This window comes from Pongo abelii, chromosome 20 (genome assembly GCF_028885655.2).
Source record: "Pongo abelii isolate AG06213 chromosome 20, NHGRI_mPonAbe1-v2.0_pri, whole genome shotgun sequence".
Lineage (NCBI taxonomy): Eukaryota > Metazoa > Chordata > Mammalia > Primates > Hominidae > Pongo > Pongo abelii.
The window spans coordinates 43,382,150-43,400,689 of record NC_072005.2 but is presented as its reverse complement, the minus strand read 5'-3'; the positions used below and the strand labels follow the sequence as shown (position 1 = coordinate 43,400,689).

At 41.2% G+C, this 18,540-nt stretch overlaps 1 long non-coding RNA gene across 5 annotated transcripts in view; it reads right to left on the bottom strand.

Moving 5' to 3' along the window:
• LOC134760713 (uncharacterized) overlaps nucleotides 1-17,964 on the bottom strand; it is a 102,190-nt gene extending 84,226 nt beyond the window's left edge. For 3 of the 5 annotated variants that reach the window (XR_010138620.1, XR_010138616.1, XR_010138617.1), the window contains exons 1-5: nucleotides 17,844-17,964; nucleotides 15,956-16,076; nucleotides 15,266-15,348; nucleotides 12,836-12,952; nucleotides 11,652-11,747 (exon numbers count right to left, since the gene is read on the bottom strand). This is a non-coding gene — a long non-coding RNA (uncharacterized LOC134760713). Of the gene's footprint in view, nucleotides 1-106; nucleotides 1,277-8,165; nucleotides 11,748-12,835; nucleotides 12,953-15,265; nucleotides 15,349-15,955; nucleotides 16,077-17,843 lie in introns of those variants that run through there. The other 2 variants (XR_010138618.1, XR_010138619.1) reach the window with 2 other exon arrangements.
• Between the last annotated feature and the right edge of the window lie 576 nt (nucleotides 17,965-18,540).

Genomic DNA, 18,540 nt, shown 5'->3' with positions numbered 1-18,540 from the left:
TTCTCCAGAGAAATGAACAGAACTCAAAATTGACACAACATAGTACTCATAATGTGCAAGACACATTTCAAAATTATTCAGCATACAAAGAACAAAAAACTGTGACTTATTCTTTTTTTTTTTTTTTTTTTTGAGATGGTCTTGCTTTGTCACCCAGGCTGGAGTGCAGTGGCACCATCACGGCTCACTGCAACCTCTGCCTCCCCAGTTCAAGTGATTCTCGTGCCTCAGCCTTCTGAGTAGCTGGGATTATAGGCGTGCGCCACCACACCCGGCTAATTTTTGTATTTTTAGTAGAGATGGGGTTTCACCATGTTGGCCAGGTTGGTCTCGAACTCCTGGCATCAAGTGATTCGCCCACCTTGGCCTCCCAAAGTGGTGGGATTACAGGTGTGAGCCACCACACCCAGCCAACTGTGGCTTACTCTTGAGGGAAAAGACAGACCATAGATGTTAACTCCAAGATTACTGAGACGTTGAAATTGTTAGATATCAACTTAAAAGCTGTTTTAACTATAGTCTATGAGATTAAAATCTAAAAATCCCATAGGAAATATAATCAGAGAAAAAGAAACCACATAAAGAACAAAATGACCGTTGTAAAAGTGAAGAATACAATTTCTAAAATTGCTGGCTGAGCTTACAGCAGAATGAAAATAAGAGGACAGAGTCAGTTAACTTGAGAAATCTACATATATTATTTAAGCTGAAATTGATAAATAATAGAGGTTAAAAAATTTAATGAAAGACAGCTTCAGGGACCGTGTGTGAAATATATTAAAATATATGACTAGAATCTGAAAAGAAAATGAGAAACGGAGGCAGAAAAACACCTAAGGAAATAATAATGAAAACACCCCAAATTTGGTGAAAGACATAATCTGGTATATTTTAAAGAAGCCCAGTGAATGTCAAATAAGATAGATGAAAGGAAAACCATGCATAGAAACATAATCAAGTTACTGAAAAATAAACATGCAACACTCTTGAAAGCAGAGAAAAATGACACATGACCAGATGTGGTGGCTCATGCCTATAATCCCAACATTTTAGGAGGCCAAGGTGGGCAGATTGCTTGAGGCCAGGAGCTTGAGACCAGCTGGGGCAACATGGAGAAATCCCTTCTCTGCAAAAAATTAGCCAGGCGTGATGGCGTGTGCCTGTAGTCCCAGTTACTCAAGGGGCTGAGATAGGAGGATCGCTTGAGCCCAGGAGGTAGAGCTGCAGTGAGCCATGCTCACACTACTGCACTCCAGCCTGGTGATGGAGTGAGAGCCTGTCTCAAAAAAAAAAAAAAAAAGAAAAGAAAAAGAAAAATGACATATTATATTCAAAAGAACAGTGATTCAAATGATTACATATTGCTCAGCAGAAACTGTGGAGGCCAGGAGAAAGTGAACAAGACATTTAGAGGGCTAAAAAGAAAAAAAAAGACAGTCAACCTTGAATTTCATCTTCATTGAAAATGTCATTTGGGAACGAAGGTGAAATAAAGACAATTTCAGATAAAGGAAAATTAAGATGATTTGTTATCAGCAAAACTGTTCAGAAATAAATACTGAAGGAAGTTATTCTCTTCAAGAATAAAAAACATCAGAAAAGGTAAATGTCTACCTGAAAAGTAAGAATATTTATTCCCCTCTTAAATTCAGTTCCTTGAGGTACAAAGTTGTTGATTTGAAATCTATTTTCCTTTATACTGTAAGCATTTATAGCTATAAACTTCTTTCAGCATTGCTTCTGCATCCCATTAAGTCTTGGTTTGTAATAAGTGTTAAAATTAGAATATTTAAGTATTACTTTCCTGAAGATTTTTAAAAAGCTATTGTGTATCTCTCGTATTTCCATATGGATTTCATGATCAGGACATCAATTTTTGTAAACAAGCCAGTGAGATTCTGGGTGGTACTGCCATTGTAACAATATCCATTTTTCTGATACATGTATCTGTGATCTTTCAATTTATTTAGATCTGCCTTAATTTCTTTCATAATTTCATTATCAAAATAAGTGAAAAAATTTCATCATTTTTTTTGAGACAGGGTCTGGGTCTGTTGCCCAGGCTGGAGTACAGTAGTGCAATCAGAGCTCACTGCAGTCTCAACTTACTGGGCTCAAGTGATCCTCCCACCTCAGCATCCCAAGTAGCCGGGACTACAGGTGCTTGCTATGCTCGGCAAATTATTTAAAAAAAATTTTTTTTTTGTAGAGACAGGGTCTTCCTATGTTGCCTAGGCTGTTCTCAAACTCCAGGGCTCAAGAGTTCCTCCCTCCTCTGCCTCCCAAAGTGCTGGGATTACAGGTGTAAGCCACCATGTCTGACCTCTTTTATGATGTTCTATACCTTTCAGTGTGTAAGCCTTGCCTTTCTTGTTTCTTTTTTTTGAGACAGGACCTCACCCTGTCTCCCAGGCTAGAATGCAGTGACGTGATCATAGCTCACTATAACCCTGAATTCCTGGGCTCAAGTGATCCTCCCACCTCAGCCTCCTGAGTAGCTTGGACCACAAGTGGGTTTCACCACGCCCAGTTGATTTGTGTATTTCTTGTAGAGAAGGGGTTTCACCATGTTGCCCAGGCTAGTCTTGAACTCCTGGGCTTAAGCAATCCACCTGCCTTGGCCTCCCAAAGTGCTAGGATTACAGACATGACCCACCACACCTGGCCCTTGTATTTTCTTATTTAATGTATTCCTAGGCCAGATGTGTTGGCTCATGTCTGTAATTCCAACACTTTGGGAGGCAGAGGTGGGTGGATCATTTGAGGTCAGGAGTTTGAGACCAGCCTGGCCAACATGGTGAAACCCCATTTCTACTAAAAATACAAAAATTCGCTGGGCGTGGTGGCGGGCGCCTGTAATCCCAGCTACTTGGGAGGCTGAGGCAGGAGAATCACTTGAACCCGGGAGGCAGAGGTTGCAGTAAGCCGAAATTGCACCACTGCACTCCAGCCTGGGTGACAGAGAGAGACTTGGTCTCTAAATAAATAAATAAATAAATAAATAAATAAATAAAGTTATTCCTATTTTATTCTTTTTGATGTTACTGTAAATAGAATTTTCTTAATTTTTTTCATATTTTTCACTGCAAATACATATAGAACCAATTTTTGTATATTGATCTGATACCCTGCCACCTGATAAAGTTGATTAGCTCTGATTTTTTGTATGTGGATTTCTTAGTTTTTCCTATATGCAAAATTATGTCATCTGCAACACAAATGGTTGACTTCCTCCTTTGTAATTCAGTTCCTTGAGGTACAAAGTTAAGTTGTTGATTTGAGATCTATCTTCCTTTATAATGTAAGCATTTATAGCTACAAACTTCGGGCCAGGGCCTGTAGCAAGATGTTGAATAGAAGTGGTGAGAGTGGACATCCTTGTCTTACTCCTGATCTTAGTTGAAAAGCTTTCAGTCTTTCGGCATTAATGATGATATTAACTGTGTTTCTTTCAAAGATGTCCCTTGCCAGGTTGAGGAAGTTCCTTCTTTTCCTTGTTTGTTGTTGAGTGTTATCATGAGGAGGTGTTGGATTTAATAAAATGCTTTTTCTGTATCTATTGAGAAGATCATGTGATATGTGTCCTCTATTCTAGCCTTAAGATGTGTTACATTAATTGATTTTCATATGTTGAACCGATCTTGCATTCCTGTGATACATTCTACTTGGTTATGTATATATTCTACTTTATATGTTGCTGCATTTGATCTGCTAATATTTTGTTGAGGATTTTTGCATATATACTCATGAGAAATATTGGTCTGTAGTTTTCACTCATGTGATGTTTTTGTTTGCTTTTGGTATCAGAATATGGGCCTCACAGATTGAGTTGCGAAGTGATCCTTTCTCATATTTGTGGAAGAGTTTGTAAAGAAGTGATGTTCTTTTAACATTTGGTAGAATTTACCAGTGAAGCCATTTGGACTTTGGTTTTTCTTTATAATTTTTTTTTTACCACTAATACAATCTCTTACTTTTTTAAAGATCTATTCAGATTTTCTATTTCTTCTTGATTCACAGTGGGTAGTTCATGTCTTCCTAGGAATTTCCTTATCTCATCTAGGCAAATTTGTTGGCATTTAATTCACAATATTCCTTAATTATCCTCATTTCTGTAAGGTCAATAATAATGACTCTCTCATTCTTTTAATTTTTTTATATAGTTTGTTTTTTTGTTTTGTTTTGTTTTTTTGAGACAGGGTCTCACTCTGTTACCCAGGCTAGAATGCAATGGGGTAATCATAGTTCACTGTAATCTCAAACTCCTTGGCTCAAGTGATCCTTCTGCCTCAGCCTCCCAGGTAGCTGGGACTATAGGCATGCAACATCATGCCCAGCTAACTTTTTAAATTTGTTTTTTGAGACAGGGTCTTGTCACCCAGGCTGGAGTGCGGCAGTAGTATAATCCTAGCTCACAGCAGCCTAATCTCTTAGGCTCAAGCCATCCTCCCACCTCAACCTCCTAAGCAGCTGGGACTACAGGCGCAGGCCATCAGGCCCGGCCAATTTTTAAATTTGTATTTTTAGTAGAGACAAGGTCTTGCTATATTGCCCAGGCTGATCTTGAACTCCTGAGCCCAAGTGATCCTCCTGCCTCAGGCTCCTAAAGCATTGGGATTAAAGGAATGAACCACTGCCCCCAGACTTATGTTATTTTTTAATTTTAAATTCAGGGGGACATGTGCAGATTTGTTACATGAGTATATTGTGTAATGATGAGGTCTGGGCTTCTAATGATCCCGTTGGCCAAACAGTGAAGATAGTATCCGACTGGTAGTTTTTAACCCCTTGCTGCACTGCCTTCCTCCCTGCTTTTGGAATCCCCAGTGTCTGTTCTTCCCTTCTTGTGTCCTGGGTATCCAATGTTTAGCTCCCACTTATAAGTGAGAACATGAAGTGTTTGGTTTTCTTTTTCTGTGTTAATCTGCCTAGGATAATGGCCTTCAGCTGCATCCATGTTGCTGCAAAAGGACATGATTTCATTCTTTTTTATGGCTGTGCTGTTTTTCTTTAGAGATAGGTCTCACTATGCTGCCCAGGCTGGCCCCAAACTCCTGGGCTCAAGTGACCCTCCTGCTTCAGCCTCCTGAGTCCCAAGTAGCCGGGATTTCAGGCATGCACCACCACATCTGGTTTGTTTTCATTCTGAATGTTAGTAACTTGAATGTTCTCTCTTTTTTCTCGGCCACTCTAGCAAAAAGTTTAATTTTGTTGATCTTTTTTTTTTAAAAAAAAAGCAACTTTTGGTTTTGTCCATTTACTCTATTGTTCTTCCATCGTCTGTTTATTTCTATACTAATCTTTATTATTTCTTTCCTCATGCATGGTTTGAGTTTAGTTTGCTCTTCTTTTTCTTGCTTCTTAATGTGGAATGTTAGGTTACTGATTTGAGGTTTTCATTTTTAATACACATATTTGCATCTGTAAATTTCCCTCTTAGCACAGCTTCAGCTGCATCCCATAAATTTTGGTATGCTGTGTTCTCATTCTCATTCCTCTGAATGTATTTTCTTTTTCTCTTCTTTTTTTTTTTTTTTTTTTTTGAGACGGAGTCTTGCTCTGTCACTCTGTCGCCCAGGCTGGAGTGCAGTGGCGCAATCTCGGCTCACTGCAACCTCCGCCTCTGGGATTCAAGGGATTCTCCTGTCTCAGCCTCCTGAGTAGCTGGGACTACAGGCACACCACCACTATGCCCACGTAAGTTCTGCATTTTTAGTAGGGATGGGGTTTCACCATATTGGTCAGACTGGTCTCGAACTCGAAACCTCAGGTGATCCACCTGCCTTGGCCTCCCAAAGTGCTGGGATTACAGGCATGAGCCACCATGCCCGGCCTCCTCTGAATGTATTTTCTAATTTCTCTTGGGATTTGTGTTTTGACCAACTGATATTTAGAAGTATGTTGTTTATCAAATGTTTGTGAATTCCCCTTTCTCATTTCATTCCATTGTGGCTGGAAAGTATACTTTGTATAATTTCAATTTTTTTACATTCATTAAGACTTGTTTTATGGCCTAACATATGATCTATCCTGGAGAGTATCACCTGTGCAAGTGAGATAAGTGTATATTCTGCTACTGTAGAGTGGAACGCTCCATAAGTCTACACTTGAGAGTGTTAGTCATAATTTCTATTTTCTTTTTCATTTTTTGTGTAGTAGCTTTATCCATATGAAGAAGGTTGAGTCACTGTTGAATTGTCTAACTCTTCAATTGTCAGGTTTTGCTTCATATATCTGGGGCTGTATTAACAGGTGAGATATATATATATATATTCTTTTTTTTGAGATGGAGTCTTGCTCTGTCACCCAGGCTGCAGTGCAGTGGCGTGATCTTGGCTCACTGCAACCTCTGCCTCCCGGGTTCAAGCAATTCTCCTGCCTCAGCCTCCAGAGTAGCTGGGACTACACAGGTGTGCACCACCACACCCAGCTAATTTTTGTATTTTTACTAGAGACAGGGTTTCACCGTGTTGGCCAGGATGGAGTCCATCTCTTGACCTTGTGATCCGCCCGCCTCAGCCTCCCAAAGTGCTGGGATTACAGGCGTGATGATATATATGATGATATATATTCTTAATTGTTATATCTTCTTAAGGGATAGATCATTTACTTATTTATTTATTTTGAGACACAGTCTCACTCTGGTGCCCAGGCTGGAGTGCAGTGGCCCGATCTGGGCTCACTGTAACCTCTGCCTCCTGGGTTCAAGCAATTCTCCTGCCTCAGCCTCCCAAGTAGCTGGGACTACAGGCACATGCCACTATGCCCAGCTAATTTTTTTTGTATTTTAGTAGACTCAGGGTTTTGCCATGTTGCCCAGGCTGGTCTCGAACTCCTGAGCTCAGGCAATCCACCCAACTCAGCCTCCCAAAGTGCTAAGATTATAGGCGTGAGCCACTGCGCCCAGCTTTATTTTTTTTTAAATTTATTTATTTTATAGATAGGGTTTGCTCTGTTACCCAGGCTGAAATACAATGGCACGATCATAGCTCATTACAGCCTCAAATTCCTAGCCTCCTGCCTCAGCCTCCCAAATAGATGGAACTACAAGAACGCATCACCACACCTGGTTAACTGTAAAAACTTTTTGTGTAGATAGGGTCTCACTATGTTGCCAGGCTGATCTCAAACTCCTGGCCTCAAGTGATCTTCCTGCCTCAGTCTCCCAAAACGGTGAGATTACAGGCATGAGCCATTGTGCCCATCCTAATCATTTATTGTTATAAAATGTACTTCTTTGTCTCTAATAACAGCTTTTGTCTGGAAGTTACTTTTTTATTTCTTTTTTTGAGACAAAGTCTCACTTTGTTTCCCACGCTGGAGCACAGTGGTGCAATCACAGCTCACTGAAGCCTCGACCTCTCAGGCCCAGGCAATTCTACTCAGCCTCTCAAGCAGTTGGGATCACAGACATGTTCCACCATGCCCGGCTGAATTTTTGAATATTTTTGTAGAGATAGGGTTTTGCCACATTGCCCAAGCTGGTCTCAAACTCTGGACTCAAGTGATCCAACTGCGCTGGCCTCCCAAAGTGTTGGGATTACAGGTGTAAGCCACTGCACCTGGCCTGGAAGTTACTATAAAAATAAGATTTACATCTGACCTTTTTCTTTCTTTCTTTCTTTCTTTTTTTTTTTTTTTGGAGACAGAGTCTCCTCTGTTGCCCAGGCTGGAATGCAGTGTCACGATCTTGGAGCACTACAACCTCCACCTCCCAGGTTCAAGGGATTCTTGTGCCCCAGCCTCCCAAGTAGCTGGGATTACAGGCATGCGCCACCACGCCCAGCCAATTTTTGTATTTTTAATAGAGAGAAGGTTTCACCATGTTGGCCAGGCTGGTCTCGAACTCCTGACCTCAAGTGATCCATCCACCTTGGCCTCCCAAAGTGCTGAAATTACAGGTGTGAGCCACCGTGCCCAGCCACTTTTTGTTTTATAGACAGGGTCTCACTATGTTGCCCAGGCTGGTCTCAAACTCCTAGGATCAAGTGATCCTCCAGCCTTGGCCTCCCAGAGTGCTGGGATTATAGGTATGAGCTACCACACCTGGCCTCTGACATTTTTCTATTCATTTTTCTATTTGTCCTTTTTTCACCTCTATGCTTCCATTATTGCTTTCATTTGCATTTAAATAGATATTTCTTAGCTTAGTGTACCCAATTTAATTTCTCTTCTTCTTTTTTTTTTTTTTTTTTTGAGATGGAGTCTCGCTCTGTCACCCAGGCTGGAGTGCAATGGCGCGATCTCAGCTGACTGCAACTTCCACCTCCTGCGTACCAGTGATTCTCCTGCCTCAGCCTCCTGAGTAGCTGGGACTACAGGCATGCACCACCATGCCCAGCTAATTTTTTTTGTATTTTTAGTAGAGACAGGGTTTCACCATCTTGGCCAGGCTGGTCTCCAACTCCTGACCTCAAATGATCTGCCCACCTCGGCCTCCCAAAGTACTGGGATTACAGGCATGAGCCACCATGCCCAGTCCCCAATTTAATGTCCTTGTTTTTGTAACTATACACTTTTTGATTTACTTTCCTAATGGTTTTCCTGAGGATTAAACTTAACACCTAAATTTGTACCAATCTAGATTAGATTAATACCACCTTAATAGTAATATAGCCAATGAAAACAAACAAATCTTCCATTGCCAAAACAGAAAAACTGTATATACTATTTAAAATCAAAAGATTTTTTAAAATACTATAAGAAATGAAAGAACAACATACATCAGAATTAGAAAAACTCAGAAAGGAAGTGACAGAACTCAGGAATATGAGATAAAAGAAGAAGTAATTTCAGAATATTAATCTACAAAAAAATAAGAAAACAAATCCAACACACTCATACTGGACAAAAAAATGTTTTAAATAAAAATGAATAAATATATGATAAGTATCTGGGAGAAAATAAATAACTCACCAAACGTTATGTTTATTATTATTTAGAGTTTTATGTAAGTCTTATAATTGGCTGGGTGCAATGGCTCAAGCCTATAATATCATCACTTTGGGAGGCTGACCAGCTTGGGCAACATAGGGAGCCCATGTCTCTGCAAAAAATTAAAAAATTAGCCAGGTATGGTGGCACAAACCTGTGGGCCCTAGCTACTCGGGAGACTGAAGCAAGAGAATTGCTTGGGTCTGGGAGCTGTGATCGCACCACTGCACGCCCGCCTGGATGATGGAGCGAGACCCTGCCTCAAAAAAAGTCTTATGATTAATCAAAAGTTTTAAGTTTTACGAAATTAAAAACAGACAAAGTTTAATCAGACCACGGATCCTAATTAATCTTAGGACACAATTGTAGTTCTTAATGAACGGCACCTTATGTGATCAGATTCCTCATAACATACTGACTTCGCATCTTGTGACCTACCTGCTGCTCTTGAAACACACAACACTCACAACCCCTTCAGGGCCTTTTGCATATGCTGTTTATTCTTCTTGCTATGCTCTTCCTAATACAAGTTGAACCTCAAACAATACAGGTTAGGGGTGCCAACACCCTGTGCAGTCAAAAGTCCATTTTTAGCTTTTTTTTTTTGAGACAGAGTGTTGCTTTGTTACCCAGGCTGGAGTGCAGTGGCACAATCTCGGCTCACTGCAACCTCCACCTCCCAGGTTCAAGCCATTCTTGTGCCTCAGCCTCCCGAGTAGCTGGGATTACAAGCATGCACCAGCACACCCAGCTAATTTTTTTTTTTCAGTAGAGATGGGGTTTTGCCATGTTGGCCAGGCTGGTCTTGAACTCCTGGCCTCAAGTGATCTGTCTGTCTCAGCCTCCCAAAGTGTTGGAATAACAGGCATGAGCCACTGCACTCGGCCTCATTTATAGCTTTTAAGTTCCGCAAAACTTAACTACTAATAGGCTACTGCTGACCGGAAGCCTTACTGATGACATAAGCAGTCGATTAACACATGTTTTATATGTTACATGTAATTTACACTCTACTTTTACAATAAAGTAAGCGGGAGAAAACATTAGAACGTTAGTAAGGAAACTGTCAGAGGCTGTGTGCAGTGGTTCATGCCTGTAATCCCGGCACTTTGGAAGGCCAAGGTGGGAGGATCACTTGAGCTCACAGTTTGATCTCAGAGTTTGAGATTAGTCTGGGCAACACAGTAGAAGAACCGTACTTCTACTAAAAAAAGAAAAAAAAATCAGAGAAAATATATTTATTATTCATTAAGTGGACGTAGTTCATCACAAAGGTCTTCATCCTCATCATCTTCATGTTGAGTAGGCTGAGAAAGAGGAGGAAGGTGAGAGGTTGGTTTTGCTGTCTCAGGGGTGGCAGAGGAGGAAGAAAATCCATAAATAAGTGGACCCACACAGTTCAAATCTGTGTTGTTCGAGGGTCAACTGTATACTCAAATGACCTAAGCCCTTACAATTCACCTCGCTGATCAAATACCTCCTCAGAAAAACAGTTCTTGACTTTACACCTAAATTTGCCCTGTTACTGATTAGTTTCCTTCACAGTATATTTGACTACGTGATATTATTTATCTATTTGTTTACGTGTTTATTTTATATCTTATCTAGTATACTATTAACTTCCATTTTATTTGCTGGATACAGGAATGAGTATAGTTTAAGGCAATGGAGCCACATATATAAATACAAGTGAACAAGAAGATCTGGAAATCAGTAGGGTCCAAAATACAGGTAAAATGATCCACCAAGAGGGATCATTCCCATCACTGAAATTGGGAGGAAATATGAGAAGAATAAAAAGTGAGTGGTTAACAATGAGATACTATCTCACACCAGTTAGAATAGTCATCATTAAAAAGTCAGGAAACAACAGGTGCTGGAGAGGATGTGGAAAAATAGGAATGCTTTTACACTGTTGGTGGGACTGTAAACTAGTTCAACCATTGTGGAAAACAGTGTGGCAATTCCTCAAGGATCTAGAACAAGAAATACCATTTGACCCAGCCATCCCATTACTGGGCATATACCCAAAGGATTATAAATCATGCTGCTATAAAGACACATGCCCACGTATGTTTACTGCGGCACTATTCACAATAGCAAAGACTTGGAACCAACTCAAATGTCCAACAATGATAGACTGGATTAAGAAAATGTGGCACATATATACCATGGAATACTGTGCAGTCATAAAAAAGGATGAGTTCATGTCCTTTGTAGGGACATGGATGAAGCTAGAAACCATCATTCTGAGCAAACTATTGCAACGAGAGAAAACCAAACACCGCATGTTCTCACTCATAGGTGGGAACTGAACAATGAGAACACTTGGACACAGAGTGGGGAACATCACACACCAGGGCCTGTCGTGGTAGGGGGAGGGATAGCATTAGGAGATATACCTAATGTAAATGACGAGTTAACAGGTGCAGCACACCAACATGGCACATGTATACATATGTAACAAACCTACATGTTGTGCACACGTACCCTAGAACTTAAAGGATAATTAAAAAAAAAAAAGTGAGTGGTTAACTAAGGTGAAGGTGAAGCTCACTGGGTAGCTTATGCAGAGTATTTATCTTCCTTATAAATCACACGCCTTTTCTCTGCTGTGAATGGAGATTTAACACTAACATCCCAAGTGTATGTCTCTTCCCTGACCACACAGGTTGTTATTTACACAGATGACTTCCCACAGTCAGACTTATTTTTACCTGTACACCATCTTCCTTTTTCTTCCCTCACAATCATCCAGGGCTCTTTTCCTTGCTCCAATGATGTAATTACATCTGGCTTAGAAAAGTCATGTCCTGCTTACAAAGAAAAAAAAGGCCACTTGATATAGAAACATACTTTGCAGTCAAAATTACAATTGTAATAAATCAAGGATCAAAATGAAACTGAATAAGGTTTTTGAAAGGAGAGGATGAGGAAATTAAAGAACGAGAAATCAGTTAGGTTGGGTAAGGTTTTTAAATATAATCTACACACCCATATCTTTTTTTTTTTTTTTTTTTTTCTTGAGAGCACACATAATACCATGGTTGAAAATACAGACTCTAGAGCCTGGTATCAATTCCTGCCTTTACCACTTCCCAGCTGTGCATGACCTTCAGCAAGTCATTTAAATCCACTGGGCTTTAATATTCTCAACTGGAAAATGAGGATATAAGATTGTTGAATTTAATAAGGATTAAATTGGTTGAGACATATATGTTAAATGCTTAGAACACTACCTTTAATAGGCACAGTGTTCACTACTAAGGTTATTATTGATATTGTTGTTTTGTTAAGAGTATACAAGAAAAGATATTTATAGGCTATTCATTCCATTTAAAATGTAATGTTTGTAGGTGACAACTTTAAACCACAGCTTTCAACCACAAATAAGTTAAAATTTGCTTAGGAAATAGAATGTGTTTGCTTCAGTTTTAAATGAATTCCATTTATCTAATCCAAAGCTATATACATTATAAAGGTTCTTTTGATAATTAGAGCAATTCAGGATCCTATGTCAAGGTAATCTGCAAGTGGATCAGATGCTATAATGGAGTATCCACAGTAATTCGGAGCATAAATGAATAGGAAACCTGGATCCTTTTACAATGATTATATAAGATAGGCTGCTGAATCCTAATCTAGCCCTTCCTTATAAAAGAAGAAATACAACTGTAACTATGACCAGAGAAAAGTTTGAACATCACTGAGGGACAGGGAAGATGAGTATGTCTAGTGAAGCTGTCACTTCCTACCCAACAAAGCCCAAACCACTTCTTTGGGGAAAAGGGAAAAGAAATTTAACTAGTCTCTTGAAAGACAGCCCTAAAAATCACAATGAAAAATCATCCTAGAGAGCAGATTCAAAGTTATCCTAAATTATCTGAGGCAGAAAACATACCAAGTTACTACAGCTCTCCATCATCACATCCCGATACAAGGTCTTCTGAACAGGGTCGAGACATTCCCACTCCTGCTGCGAGAAGTCTATGGCCACATCCCTGAATGTCATTGATGCCTGAAACGGCAAACCCATACTGTTACTGGAGAAATTAAAGGAATATTTTCAAGATGGATGCAGGGGAAATAAGGACTGTATTGCTGGAAGAGAGCAATGTAACAAGCATGTTGTCTACAAATTTACAGTATGAGGGGGACTGAAGCGGAATGTATACATATTTTTGAAAAAGACTGCTGGCATATACAAAGCTACGTGGCATACTCTAAAATACTTCTACCATTTGGGAATAAATAAAATAATGTTTGCCTATGAAAGTAAACAGTGAATATAAGCATAATGTCTGATTGGTAAATGCCATATAAATTTTTAAATACATATGAGTTTCTGCAGAAAATTTTTGCTTTTAAGAGGAGCAAAAAATTTAATCAGATATTTTCCCCAAATGAAGTATAAAGTCTCATTTGATTATTATTATTTTTAATAGAGACAGGGTCTTGCTGTGTTGGCCAGGCTGGTCTTGAACTCCTGGTCTCAAGCAATCCTCCCATGTCAGCCTCCCTAAGTGGTGGGATTACAGGTGTGAACACCTGGGATTACAGAGATTACAGCGCCTGGCCTTGATTTTAGAAAATAGGGTTTACATAAAATTTAGAATTCTCTCAAGCATTAAATACTTCATTACATCGGATCTCACCATAAGCATTTTTTTCTTGTTTTGACAAATCCATGTATTTTGGGGGCACATGAGAATTATATTTTAGGGCAATATCAGACTTAGTTGTTTACAATGCAGTTAGGATACACAACATTTTTAAGGTCTTCCCCAGTTCTAGGATTCTGTGTTCACTTGCTACTTATAGTGACATTCTCTTTGGCGGCTCTCTACCATCTCTCACTGAGCACCTGGCCTGCTATATAGGTTACCAAAGATCCCCATCCCCTAGTATTATGTGCTTGTGTAATCTCCTTCCCTTGCATGTGGGCTGAACCAAGTGATTCGCTCTTAATAAGCAGAATAGCTAAAGTGCTGAAATGTCACTTCAGCACTTTTTCTGTATTTCTCTCCCTCTCTTGATGTCTCATTTGCTCACTGATTAAAACACAGCTACCATGTTTTAAGCTATTCTATGGACAGACCCACATGACAATAAACCAAGAGCAGCTTCCAGGCAACAGCCAATGAGGAACTAAGACTGTCAGTCTGAAGCCTGTGAGAAACTGGATCCTGTTAACAACTAGTTGAGTGAGCTTAGAAAAAGATCCACCCCAAGTTAAGCCTTAAGATGACTGTAGTCCTAACCAAAACCTGGATCTCCTTGTAAGAGATCGAGAGCCAGAGAGGCAAGCTAAGCCATGTCTGGATTTCTGATCCAAAGAAACTGTGAGATAAATGTTTGCTGTCTTAAGCCATTAAGTTTTGGTCTAATTTGTTATGTAATAATAGATAACAAATGCATTGAGTTAAAGAATACTAAGGAAGGATAATTAATTATATACATGTCACCTAAATTTAGTAGGTCCCATCCAACATCAGAATAGTCCTGATATTTATTCCTGAGGGGTTTCTTGCCAAAATCCATAACCTCCAAGTTTGCATGCCCCCATCATTTACTGAACCACACAAAGCATGAGATTTCACCCAATGAATGACTGAGTTTGATCATTCAATACCAAATTTCCATCTTCACTTCCTGGAAATCCCAAGTTGGTGATAATTTAAGTTTTGTTATGGATGGTCAAATACAACCATTGACTCTATCTTACCAAACTAGACTTGACCCAAAAAGCATAAATCTTTACTTAAAAGGACTTAACTCCACCACTGCCCTCTTGATAGAGGGCTCTTAAGACATGCTGAATAATTTGGTCAGTAATTTCATGAACAAAGGAAGTTTATAATGGGACATATTGGGTGGATGCTGGGAACTGGAAGAATAAGAGCTGGAAGCATGTTATTTGATGAGCCTCTCCTGGTAGGAAATTTCAGGAAAATTAATAAAAATACCTTCATGACCTAAAAACACACACATATTTCTTTTTTTTTTTTTTTGAGACCAAGTTTCGCTCTTGTCCAGGCTGGAGTGTAGTGGCACAATCTTGGCTCACTACAACCTCTGCCTCCCAGGTTCAAACGATTCTCCTGCCTCAGCCTCCTGAGTAGCTGGGATTACAGGCATCTGCCACCATGCTGGGCTGTTTTTGTATTTTTAGTAGAGACAGGGTTTCACCATGTTGGCCAGGCTGCTGTCGAACTCCTGACCTCAGGTGATCCACCCACCTTGGCCTCCCAAAGTGTTGGGAAGACAGGCCTGAGCCACCGTGCCTGGCCAACACACACATATTTCAACAAGGAGAAAAACGTGAACTTACATGGGCCATGGTTTTAGAACTGCAAGAGTAGATCAGTCCTCAGGGTTCCTCTACCAGAGAAGCACAGATCCAGAAAGCCAGAGCTGGAGGAAGAAGAAAGACCTTGAGACCGGTTTTGCATTAGTGTTCCTGACAGACCTTAAGTTACTTAATATTGCTGTGATGCTCTTCCATTCCAGGTCTCAAACTATTTCCCATCATACATAATTCGGGCAAACTGGGGTTCTGGATAAATCTATTTCCTCCCCCAAATCACACAGGTCTCCACTGAACAAATTCATAGAAGAGAAGCATTTCTGGGGCCAGGCATGACGGCTCACGCCTGTAATCCCAGCAACTGGGGAGGCTGAGGCAGGAAGATGGCTTGAGGTCAAGAGTTCAAGGCCAGCCTGGGCAACATAGTGAGACCCAGTCTCTACAAAATAAAAATCAGCTGGGCATGATGGCGCATGCCTATAATCCCAGCTACTTGGGAGGCTGAGGCGGTAGGATCGCTTGAGTCCAGGAGTTCAAGGCTGCAGTGAACTATGATTGTGCCAGTGCATTCCAGCCTAGGTGACAGAGCAAGACCCTGTCTCTACAAAAAACAAAACAACAACAAAACAGAGGCATTTCTGCATCACAGGCAAACTATGATGTTAGCAGGGAGGTTTCTGGCCACTGTATTATTTTGGTGAGGCAGATGTAGACCTGAGATTGGGCAGCAGGGTCCTGGTCTGAGTAGATCCTCTTCTTTCTATTCCCACCTTCCAAGATTGAAGGCCCACATCATCCAGAACTTCTCCTGTGGCTTTTGAACTGAGCAAAGACACTGGAGACAGAAAGGCAGCATTTAGTATTTTGGATCTGACAAAGCTTACTAGATATGGCAGACCATCATACATGTAAAATGTGAAGCTATGAAAAATATTTAAGGACACAGGAAATATTTCAGATACACTGTCACTAGAAAAATCAGGTTGGCCAGTATAATCATTATTATGAAACATATGACTATCAATCAATACAGAGAAGCAGACGATTACTGAAATCAGTAAACAGAAAAACTTGGAAGGTTATATGGCCACCTATTAACAGTATTTTTCTTTTTGTTTGACCTTGATTTTAATTTTTAAAGCCTTGTTCATAATTATTGCAATAATAACAATAGGTTAACTTGAAATACATGTGGGCTTTTTTAGTTTTTGTTGTTGTTGTTGTTGTTATCAGGAAGATGTTCCCCCAAAAGAAAGGGACTTGAGACAATGTCTTTGTTCTCTACATTTACGTTGTTATACTAAATGTCTTATCTTTTGTTTCCTTTGGATCCTGTTATCTGAACTTACTTGATCATTTCTTCTCAGGTATGACAGAATTCTGTCTTGAAAAAATGGGGAGTAGTCCCTGAGTAATCTCTTGAATAAACTGATAACTGTCACCACACAGCTTTCAGATCTTCCAGACAAAAAGGTTTATTTTGTTTCGAAGCCTGTCAGATAAGTCATGTCCCCTCAGACAGCTTCTGAATTATTATTATTTTGTTTTATTTTTATTTTTGAGATGGAGTCTCGATCTGTCGCCAGGCTGGAGTGCAGTATCAGGATCTCGGGTTACTGCAACCTCCACCTCCCGGGTTCAAGTGATTCTCCTGCCTCAGCCTTCCGAGTAGCTGGGACTACAGGAGCGCGACACCACGCCCAGTTAATTTTTGTATTTTTAGTAGAGACGGGGTTTCACCATGTTGGCCAGGATGGTCTCGATCTCTTGACCTCGTGATCCGCCCGCCTCCGCCTCCCAAAGTCCTGGGATTACAGGCGGGAGCCACCGCGCCAGGCCGAATTACTTTATTCTATTATAATACTTTCATTTTGCATCTAACCTAATTATTAGGAAACCGTGAGCCACGAAAGTTACAGCACAAAATCTATTTATTGCCATAGATTCAACAGGATTGGTATAATTTGTTCATATCCTGTTGTGATAGACAGACTGAAGTGTATTTCCAGCGAATTCACGAGGTAGGATCACCCACTGCCTAACACATATTATTCCTATTCAGATATTACCTTCACTGACAGATAATAAACATTTTAAAGGACGCAATCATGTCTTTTTAGTAACTGTATCGTCCCAAATACTACAAATTTCAGAGTCACCACAATGTAGAACATTTATGATGTTACCCTTCAAGGCTCCACTTGCAAGTACACCCTGCCGCAATCCCCAGGAGGGAATCCTATCCTAGAGTCTATTTGTTACCAGGACCCCATCTCAGGGCAATCCCTGATCCATAATTCCCATCCTAACAGCAAGTCCGTACCTTCTTGCTGGAAACTCAGGTAGGACTCAATATCTGATTTCCTGGTTGGGACCATTTCTCTGTGGCAGTCATACTTGACTGAGAGGAGGACAAAAGAAACAGCAGGGAAGGGCATCTGACGCCACGGAGCCACAGCAACGCACGCTTTGCAAAGGACACGCACTGCACATCCAGGTTACACAAGGTCGACCACGCACCCCTCACAGTCCCACAGCTGCACCCACGTCACACAGGCACGCCCGGCCCTGTCGCCGCTGCGCGGTCTCTCATGCTCCCTACCTGTCTCCCAAAGATAAGCCCCCACCTCGGCAGCTCCAGCACCCCCGGGCCTGAAGAGGCGGGAGAGAGCCCGGCCCGCGCCCGGGGCCTCCGCGCTCTGAACGCCTCCCGCAGCCCCACTCTCACAGCCATGTAGGTTCCCACGTGGGCTGCGGGCTGGGGCTGCAGGGGCTCCCGCAGAGACCCACGCAACCTTCTTGCTCGGGTGGCGGCAAGTCACGCGCGGCGCGGAGCCAAAGGTCCAAGTTTTCTCCGCCGTCAGTGGGAAACGTAGTACACGACGGAATATCCAGACCCGCAGTCCCTGTCGGGAAATGAAGTCTAGGGGAGTTAAAACCTCTGAGAAAAGCGGCGCTGACCACTGCGACCGCCCGCCACGCCCACCGCCGAGTCCCGGAGGCTTCTGGGAGTTGCCTCCTGGGCTAGGAGTGCGCATGCGCAGATCGGTCAACCCTTGAAGGGGCGTCCCTGACGCTAGGTCAAGGGCGGTGTTCTTGTGTTCTTAGGGCCCCAGGAAGCGAGTCTGAGTGGAACCTGGCTGGGGTAGGCTGAAAGGTGACTTCGACGCTCTTTTCTGTGGCCTCAGACTTGTGTGTGAGGACTGCCCTGTAGAATTAGTGCTGTGACCCCGAGTAACAATGCGCGCTTGAGTTGGTATAAACTCCTGAAGGTAGGTTTATAATGTACAATTCTGTAC